Source organism: Tamandua tetradactyla, chromosome 16 (assembly GCF_023851605.1).
Source record: "Tamandua tetradactyla isolate mTamTet1 chromosome 16, mTamTet1.pri, whole genome shotgun sequence".
Taxonomy (NCBI): Eukaryota; Metazoa; Chordata; class Mammalia; order Pilosa; family Myrmecophagidae; genus Tamandua; species Tamandua tetradactyla.
Genome location: NC_135342.1, coordinates 8018776 through 8028569, shown reverse-complemented (window position 1 = coordinate 8028569; position 9794 = coordinate 8018776). Strand labels below are relative to the sequence as shown.

Sequence of the window (9794 nt, the reverse complement as noted above, 5' to 3'; positions counted from 1 at the left end):
GTACATATATATATTCACTCACATGCATCTACACTTGTCAATGTGTAAATGTGTGTCTGGGAGGGTTTATACAGATATGTGCATGTATATGTATATTTTATACATATATATATGCTTGTGCATAATCAGTAAGATAATTTGTCCCATCAAGCAATTGTATCGGAAATATTATATTAAATGTAATGATACTAATTAAAGTAACAAGTTAGTCTAAATTTAATGCCTTTTTATCTGACATTCAGAATGTCATGATCTTGTTTAATTGTTTAATATTAGGTATAAGGCAGTATCATTATTCTAGTTTAATCCAAATGTTTGCTATTTATGTTGAAAAATGCCATTAAGTAAAGTCAGTCAATAATACTACCCAAATGGAACAAATATTTTGTGTATATTTAATGTGGAAAGCGATAGTTTTTGTGGGTTAGATATATCAACTTATGTGTTCTTCATTATGGTTCATCTATCTTGTAATTATTTCTATTAACTTTTCTGTAATTTATAAGTTTTTAAAAATGTCTAATTTTTACTCTTTAATTTGGAGTTTTTATATTCTGTATCTCAGATTTTTTTAAACTAGAAATTGCAGCATTTTTTAAAAACACAATCTAATGGTTCTTATGAGTTTCTTGAATAGAATTACAGCAATGGAAAATAACAATCAGGAATCATTAGAAAAAGCAGAAAAAGTTTAACCAGATGGATGATGGCCAAGCATCACCAAGTCATTACTGGGTTTTTCCCATAATAATTCTCTGTTTATTTGGATTCTTCTCCATAATGAAACCACCAGAACCATTGTTGTGCCTTATTATCAGGACTAACTGAAATATGAGCCTCAGTGAGATCACAAAAGACACCCTTCCTATTCAGACATACTCTTTCCTGGCACTACTGATCCCTGTGTCCATTCTCACTGATTATATCTGCTACAAGCCAGTTGTCATTTTACAGGGCATCAGCTTCATTGTGACCTGGGTGCTGCTCATATTTGGTATAGGATCAAAAGTCATGCAGGTGCTAGAGATTACCTATGGCTTGGTCCACACCACTGAGATGGCCTACTATGCCAATATATAGAGCATGGTCAGCTCAGAACATAACCATAAAGTGAGCAGCTACTGCAGGAGAATGACATGGGTGGCCTACACAGTGGCCCTCATGCTGTCCAAGCCCGTGGTATCTCTGGCCAACTTGACATACTTTTATCTCTACATCATCTTCTTGGCTACTGACTCTGTGGTCTTCCTTTTCTGTCTTTTTCTACTGATGCACAAGAGCATGTTCTTTCAGGCAAAACCCAGTGAAGAAATTCCTCAAAAGTCATCAAGAAAATATGCTGTATTAGAGGAGCCTCATAGGATCACCAACCATTATGCCAAGTGCCTTTCAACATTTCAGAACTTGTGGATGATGGCCACTTGAACAGCCCAAAGCCAAAAAATGTGGTGTCATGGTCAGGTTCATTTGCCAACTTGGCCAAGTGGTGGTACCTGTTTGTCTGATTGGGCAAGTGCTGGCCTGTCTGTTGCAATGAGGAAATTTCATAGAATTAAATCATGATCACATCAGCTGCATCCACAGCTGATTTCATTTGTAATCAGCCAAGGGGAGTGTTTTCTGCAATGTGTGATGCTCAATCTAATCACTGAAGCCTTTGAAGGAGGATTCAGAAGAGACAGGCTCTTCCTTCCTGCTTTGGTCGGTGAGTCTCTCCTGTGGAGTTCATTCAGACTCTCCAACAGAATTGTTAGCTTCACAGCCTGCCCTGCAGATTTTGGACTCTGCATTCCCATGGTCACATGAGGTACTTTTGTAAATTTTATATTTGTGAGTGCTCCCTGTTGATTCTGCTTCTCTAGAGAACCCTAACTAATACATGTGGCTTTGGGAATTTTTACACAGTTGTTCCAAGATTTCAGGGAGTGCTACCCCTCAACGGATATTTTTACTGGTCCCTCTGGTTGGCTTTATGCATGGCAGGTTTTAATGAGGTTTTGAAGTATGTTCAAATCCTGTGGAACTACACGTCACCATCTCATTGTAACACAAGATATAATGGCGCCATGAAAACCCTTTCGACCTTTGGAGAGGCCCTGGTAGCCTTCGCAGGAGTCTATGTGAAAGTCAGCTGGGATCTTTTGGGAGAGTTGGCATTGGGGATCTTCTCAGCAGCAGATGCAGGGTCTTTTTTTCTCATGCATTACACAACAAATACTTGGGTATGCTATGCTGGTCTTTTGATATTCACAGATTTCTCATAACTGTAGCACCATTTCAGATTGCTGCAAATCTCAGCATGGAGTGCTAACCCGGGTGTTTGGAATCAATACCTTTGTGGTCTTGACCATCCAGACCATCCTAACCATGATTGTGGAAGACCAGAGTCTGGGGCTCCCAGGCAGTGTTCAGTTTTTGATTTATGGAAGTTATTTTTCAGTCATTGTTGGAATTTTCTTAATGAGAAACATTTATGTGATCTATTCAGCCAAAATGCAAAAAGAAAGAATGTGCTTCTCATATTCAGAACCCAAATGGATCACTTGACCCAGCACCTGATATGAGCAAAGTAGAAGTTTTATGCCAGTCACATGGTATCAGAGGGTGGGTGACCCATTGAAAATATATGGTGCTGTGCATATGTACTGAAGCATTTTAATGTATTGTCCTGGATTAACTTATTTTGAAACTGCAGAGCAGATGTTTAATGTGTGCAGAATGTTTAATAGGTTGAATTTAAATATTTGGACATGGGTAGAGGTAATGGTAGCACATTACGATGGCGAATATAACTAACAGCACTGAATTAAGACTGTGATTGTGGTTGAAAGGGGAAGTTTAAAGTCTAGTGTGGAACTAGAAGGAAAGCTTGAGGATAAAACATGAGGCTCTAAAATAGTGAACCCTATGGTGGACAATAATGTCAATTAAATATACTGATTCATAAAAATAATCTTTATGAAATAGAACAATATAAAGTACTAACACAAGAAACTAATAATATAATGAAAATTTTATGGGAAAAATTTATCTATTCCAAACTATGGACTGTTTTTACGAGTAATATTTTAATATTCTTCCCTCAAAAGTCACAGATGCACCATACTGGTATTAAGGGTCCATAGGGGTGAGAGATAAAGGGTATGGGAAGTCCTGGAGTTATTTATTGTACGCTTTGGATGGATTGTGTGAAGAGTGGATGTAACCCAATAGAACTGCTATAAAGATAAAAAATAAAAAGATGCTGTGACAGACTGAACCATCATGAATGTCATCAAAACAACATTTGAACCTCAGCTGTTTGCCTTGTGAACTGATTTAATCACAGGATTTAGTTGGCCAAATTGAACAAGCCATCTACATGTTCTCAGTGAGCCACAGGGACCCCAAATACTGTTTCCAGCACTTTCAGGCCAACCCCCCAAAATATGAAAGTCAGGAAATGGGATCATTCAAGAGCAGAAACATGAAATGTTCAAGATACACACACACGCACACACACACATACCAGCTTCTGTGTACTAATTCATAAAACTGTGGTTTTCTTTCATTTGGATTATATATTAAGTTATCAAATCATGTTCATTATTAGTCTAATATTGTATATTTCCAATAAAATTGTAGAATGGGTGAAAATGGTCAATGCTCATAAACTGAAATAAATATATCAGGAAAAAAAATTAATTGTACTTCACAATGATCCTGCCTGGAAAGGCTTCAGATCTTCTCAAATTAATTTATAGGTTTATTGTGACAAATATTTAAAGACAGGATCTTGATATTAATAAGATTTATATTTGTTTAATGGAGCCATGCATTCTTTCTGTCTATATTCTTGTGAATTTTTTTTCAATGAATAAGTTTTTGCTTTCACATTTTAAAGAGTAATTTCTGTATGGAAATAATAAAGATATAAAAGAGAACAAATCCACTGTCTATTTTAAAAAAAAATGTTGACAATGGATGAAAATGAAAACTGGTCTAACTATGAAGACAATTAGCAGAATAAGAAATGCATTACATTGGTAATCATTTTCCAAGGGCAATTTTCAAATGACAGATTTCCTATAAAGAAGCTCTTATATGACATTTAAAATAAGCAAAAGTCATTCATAGTAGCAAAATTCAAAGCCTTAAGGGAATATGTTTATATTAGTCAATTTTGTGTTACATAATAACCCAAAGTTCTACCAAAAGGAAATCAAAACATCTCTAGGTAATGGGCAGTGAGTGGTAGCCTAGAGCAGAAGGAAGAGAGGGCTACAGAGAGCCCAAAGGTGGCAAAAAGAGTGCAAGCAAGAATCAGTTCCTATGAGTTCCAGTAGCCTTGATTCTTTTTTGTTTTTTAACTTTTTTTATTGTACAGTATAACATATATAAAAAGCAAAGAAATAAAAAGCCAATAGTTTTCAAAGCACTCATCAACAAGTGGTTACAAGACAGATCCCAGAGTTTGTCATGGGCTACCATAAGATCCTCTCAACTTTTTCTTTCCATCTGCTCCAGCATATAGGAGACTAGAAGGCTTAGATACTTTGTTATCATCTGTTCTGGTTTGAAATGATGTATGTACCTGAGAAAAGCCATGTTCTAATCTTAGTCCCATTTTGTAAAGGCAGCCATTTCTTCTAATTCCTATTAAGTACTGTATGTTTGAAACTATAATTAGGTCATCTCTCTGCAGATGTAATTCAATCAAGAGTGGTTGTTAAATTGGATTAGGTTTGGGTGGGTCTTGATTAGTTTACTGGAATTGTATAAAGGAGGAAACATTTTGGAGAATGTGAGAGATTTCTGAGAAAGCAAAGAATGACATAGCCTTGAGAAGCAGAGAGTCCACCAGCCAGCAGTCTTTGGAGATGAAGAAGGAAAATGCCTCCCTAAAAGCTTCATGAAGTGAAGCCAGGAAAGAAAGCCAGCAGATGATGCTGTGTTTGCCACATGCCTTTCCAGATGTGAGAGGAACCCTGACTGTGTTCGCCATGTGTCTCCTCATTTGTGAGAGAATCTCTGAACTTCATCGGCCTTCTTGAACCAAGATGTCTTTCCCTGGATGTCTTAGATTGGATATTTCTTAGATTTGTTTTAATTGGGACATTTTCTCAGCCTTAGAACTGTAAATGAGCAACTTATTCAGTTCCTCTTTTTAAAAGCCATTCTGATTCTGGTATATTCCATTACAGCAGGTAACAAACTGGAACACTAAGGCTCTTAAAAATCTCAAGGATAGACCCATCAACTCTTACCTAATTATGGCCACAAGAAACAAAATTATTTTCCCCAGACCTAAAATTTTATTTTTAACTTTCTCAAATTTCTGAGCATATATATTTAGATCCCCATAATGATATTTCATATATCAGACTCTACCCTCTGATGCAATTAGAAGAACCTGGGGGTTTTTGTAAATGTTCCTCTTTCTTTTCACATTCAAACACACTTTCATATGAATTCATTAATAAAGTTTCAATTCCACACAAAGCAAATTATCTTTTTCAAAATTTCCTGTAGCCATTGCTCATTCTTTAATAAATATCAACACTGAAAGTAGTTTTCCTGACACATGTATATGTATATAATTACAGCCAAACTAAGAAGTCAGAACAAGAAAATTATACCCTCTCCTTAACGTTTTTCATCTTTGTCTTCTCTTTCACTGTAGTTTTTACCATAAAAGATGTCACTAAATAAGAAATCTTCCATTGGTGCTCAGAAGCCTGGATTTCATTGCCTTCTTTCTCAAACTACTTTTCTAACTTTTGCTTAAGCAAAGGCAGACCGGTCTCATAAAGGTAGTCTACAGTATCTTGAAAAGGCTTTTTCTGCCAAAGGGAACACAGATAATGGTCAGCTTATAAAATTTATTTTGATCGTAAGATGAGGGGACATCAACTTTGGCCTTAACAAGCTCTTTCCAGGCTATCCCATCAGCGTTGGTCACATTTATTTCATACAGTCTCTCAATAATGCTTCTTTTGGCTGTAGGGCATTGTCTCCATGTGCACACCCTGACCTTAGTCATTCTCTTAGATAGAATTTCAGTAGTCCACTTGGGTTTCCGCTACCTGCAATTTGTTTCCAGTTTAGCTTCTACTTCTACACATGACATGCTCTTGTAGAGCTTTTCCCAAACAATTTATAATCAGCTTTCAGGAATTTCTAGGAACTTAGTATTCACATCCTTTAACTCATGGAGAGACATTTTCTTTAAAATCACTTCTTCAGTGGCCTTGATTAAATTCTGGGTTTCTGTCTTAGTCCAAGTACAATGATTTCTTTGACTGCTGATTTTTGAGAATTTCAGGACAACATAGAGGCTACTTTTGGCACCATATCTCAAACATTTTTTGAATCATTTCCATGAAGGGAATGATGTATCTTTATTTTCTCCATATTTCCTTTACTATACCTTCGTTTTAAATTAATAATATCAAATCTCTTCTTTATGCTATAGTATTCTAGTTTAAGGGCTGAGCAATGCCCTTATCAATGTGGAATCTAAATGAGTACTTTATTTTTAAGATGGTGATTATCAATTTCTCCTCTGTGTGTCTGTCAGTATACAGCATCTTGCCTGCATTCTCAGTTCCTCTCAGGGGCAGAATCTCTTGTATGTTTTTCTCCAATGATTTATCCCCCTCTACCAAAAACTTGCCAAATTTAATAGAGACTACTTGTTCTTTAAATTCTTTAAACCATCCTAAGTCATCTGTTTAAGTGCATCTCTATCTTCTATACTACTCATTTCACCCATGATATTTTTTTACGTTTGTGGGTACACAAGTACCCCCATTCTCAGGTCTCTCAGGCATGATCAATGCCCAAATTCCTGGTTCTATGAAATTTTTTTCATTTTTACTTAGACTTGTCTTTATCAGCAGATACTCATAGGTCTGTAATTTCATCTTTTAGGCTCACAGAGAGCAGAGAATCCTGTTCATGTAATGCCACCAGGGCAAGTCAGTGCTTTCATATGGGTTTTCTTGTACATCAGAAGATAATTCTTTCCTCTGCCTTTTAAAATCTTTTCCCCTAATTTTATTATGCAGTTCTTCTGACCCATTTTTCGAAAGCTTATTACCTGAATGTAAGTTATCTGCTCCAGACAATTTTGCTGACATTTGTTCTTTGCTCATATCAACATAAACATCATTGATATCTTTTTGAAATTTTTTTCTTAGCACGTTCTCAACATTTCCAAAAGGAAATACATGACACCCGTTTCATCACGTACCCCCTAAGGGTGAAACGGGTGTCATGTTTGGAGATAGAAGTGACATTTCCACTTTCATCACAGATTCTCAATTTTTTCAAAGGAGAAGAAATGAGTTCCTGAAAATGTTTTCTCTTTTCTTTGCTCTTGGTCATTTGAGAATGTATATTTGCAAAGGAAAGTCTCTGAAGCTTTCACTGGAACACTTCTGCTGTCTTTCCTCATATACAGAATACTTTTTTCTTTTACTTGTCAAAAACTGGAATATGTATTTCAAATATGCTAGATTTGCTTTCTATTTTAATCCAATAAACTACTTTTAGTTGTTTTTACCTGGAAGTAATCTCTAGGTTTGCCAGGTGGATGTTCCTATTCACAATTCAAATTATGTGAGTTTGAAAGGCTTCTCCTGCAAACATCCAAAGCTGCCACCATCCTTCCTCCAACCCAAAAGTGCTGTGGTTATCACTATAACATTTCCATCTCATTCATTCTTTAACAACCAGACATTTTAATTTAGGACAATACTACTCTCTCATTCATTATTAAAAACATATCGTGTATGCTTTACATATTTATGTTACAACCACAATCTTGGAAAATATCCTTAAGCTGACATCCTACATAACACAATTACTGTCAAAGTAAGTCTTGTCAGAATAAAAGCTTATTTTATTTAAATGCAAACATTTTTATCAAAAATTATCAATTTTTATCATAAAATATCTAGTAGGTAAAATACAAGTTTAGGTGGTCAGAAAACCTGTAAATGTTAAGGAAGAATATCTTCAAAACTGCATGAAAATTTTTTTGCACTAAGTTCCAGTTAGAATTTTAAATCCCTTATATAAATGTTTGGATCATTTTAGGATTAGGAATTAATTTCTGATATCCCTGAGCTCTGCCTTTGATCATGGATAAAAGTTACTGAGAGACCATTCTGACAGTCTTAGAAAGTCTGGCCTTATAAGGAATTTCCAGAATTTCATTTGGACCTTCAGGGAAGGGTATGCTAACCCTATAGTCCCTGCCTTTTACTCCAATGCCCTCTATCCCAATCATTCCCTACTTTCTCCCAAGCTTCCCTCATTGTCCTCCTCCCATTTTTCCCTGCTACTTTCCTGGGCACATTTATTCCACAGAATTCATCTCCCTTCTCACCCTCCATCTTTTCCAGTAGCTGCATTACCCCCTGTTATCTGTTTCCCCAACATGCTCTTTAACCTCTGATAGATGTGAAGGTCCTTGTGCTTTTAACATACCCTGCCTTTTACATTCCTCCATCTATTACCTTCCCACCATCACCATCCTTTTCATACCCATGTTCCCCATACCATTTTATCTCATAATCCCATATTCATCATGCCATTAACTTTCCTGTGCACATTCTTCCTTGCTCCCTTAAACCTAGTGGTTCAGTTTAACTCCTTGTCTTCTTTAATGAGGCACTGACTTTTACCCTCTGTCCTCCCTCTGCCACTGAAATCCCAATGCCCCTCATCCTTCAGGCTCTCTGATCCCTCATCTGATTCCTATATGCCCTTTTCCTATGTCTTCATCTTTACTTCACCCTATCCCACACCCTCACACGATCACTCCCCTAACACTCCGTATTTTATACCATGTTCCTAGACTTAAAATGTTCATGCTCAACACTTATAAGTGTAAAACACTGAACTTTCTGCTGTTTGGGTCATTGCATAGTTAGAAGGATTACAGTGAGTGGAATGGAGCCTTTACCTCACCTATAAGTCTGGAGACACCATCATTCCTCCCAAAATGGACACATCATCAAAATATATATGCATGGTATGACTGTGTGAGTGTGATTTTATAAATGTAGGTAGAACTATATAAGTTTGTGTCAACGTGGGCCATGGTGAGTGTACATAAATATGTGTGTGTGTTTGTGATGAACGGGTGGAAGAGTGTGAGATTGTTACAGAGAGTGTACATGAGTGTGTACATGGAAAATTATGTGAGGAGATGTGACTATGTATTTGATTGTGTGGGTGCACATGCATATGTGTTTGCATCTGTGTGTAAATGGGTAACTGTGTGTGTGTTTGTATGAGAAGTAGGGCTTGTCCAACACTATGGCCCTCATCCCTGACTAGGATATCAGGGTCATTAGGTGGTAAATGTGAATCAAATTGTAGTTTTTTGGGTGATGAAAAACCAAAGACTGATTTGAACTCACATTTTAAATTTCTTAACAAATTACACAGGCAACTAGTGTTCATTACTGACAGTTAAATGTGTGTGTGTGTGTGAGAGAGTGAGAGAGAGAGAGAGAGAGAGAGAATATAAGAACTGTGGTAACTACTAAGTCCCCATGAATTGAGCAACAGCACTGACTTATCTGATAGTTCAGAAATGTAGGCTCTGCCTGTTAAACCATCTCATCTTTGTGCTCTTAGTTTTGAGGGATCCATAAACTTCTCTATGTCTATGGGTGTTGTTCTATTTTGATTTCTTATCACTACTGGGGGAGACAAAATGGAAAAGTACATTTTCCAATAAATGTGTGTGAATGAATAAAAATTAATTGGCATTTAGCTTTTCAGATGAGTTTCTTACT

The 9794-nt window shown here is 36.5% G+C and overlaps 3 pseudogenes; 1 reads left to right on the top strand and 2 right to left on the bottom strand.

Moving 5' to 3' along the window:
* Positions 1-699: 699 nt before the first annotated feature.
* Positions 700-2620, top strand: LOC143658280 (thiamine transporter 2 pseudogene; annotated as a pseudogene).
* A 3005-nt stretch (positions 2621-5625) lies between these two features.
* Positions 5626-6812, bottom strand: LOC143658279 (transcription termination factor 1 pseudogene; annotated as a pseudogene).
* Positions 6813-6814: 2 nt separating this feature from the next.
* LOC143658278 (transcription termination factor 1-like) lies at positions 6815-8399 on the bottom strand (annotated as a pseudogene).
* Positions 8400-9794: the final 1395 nt, after the last annotated feature.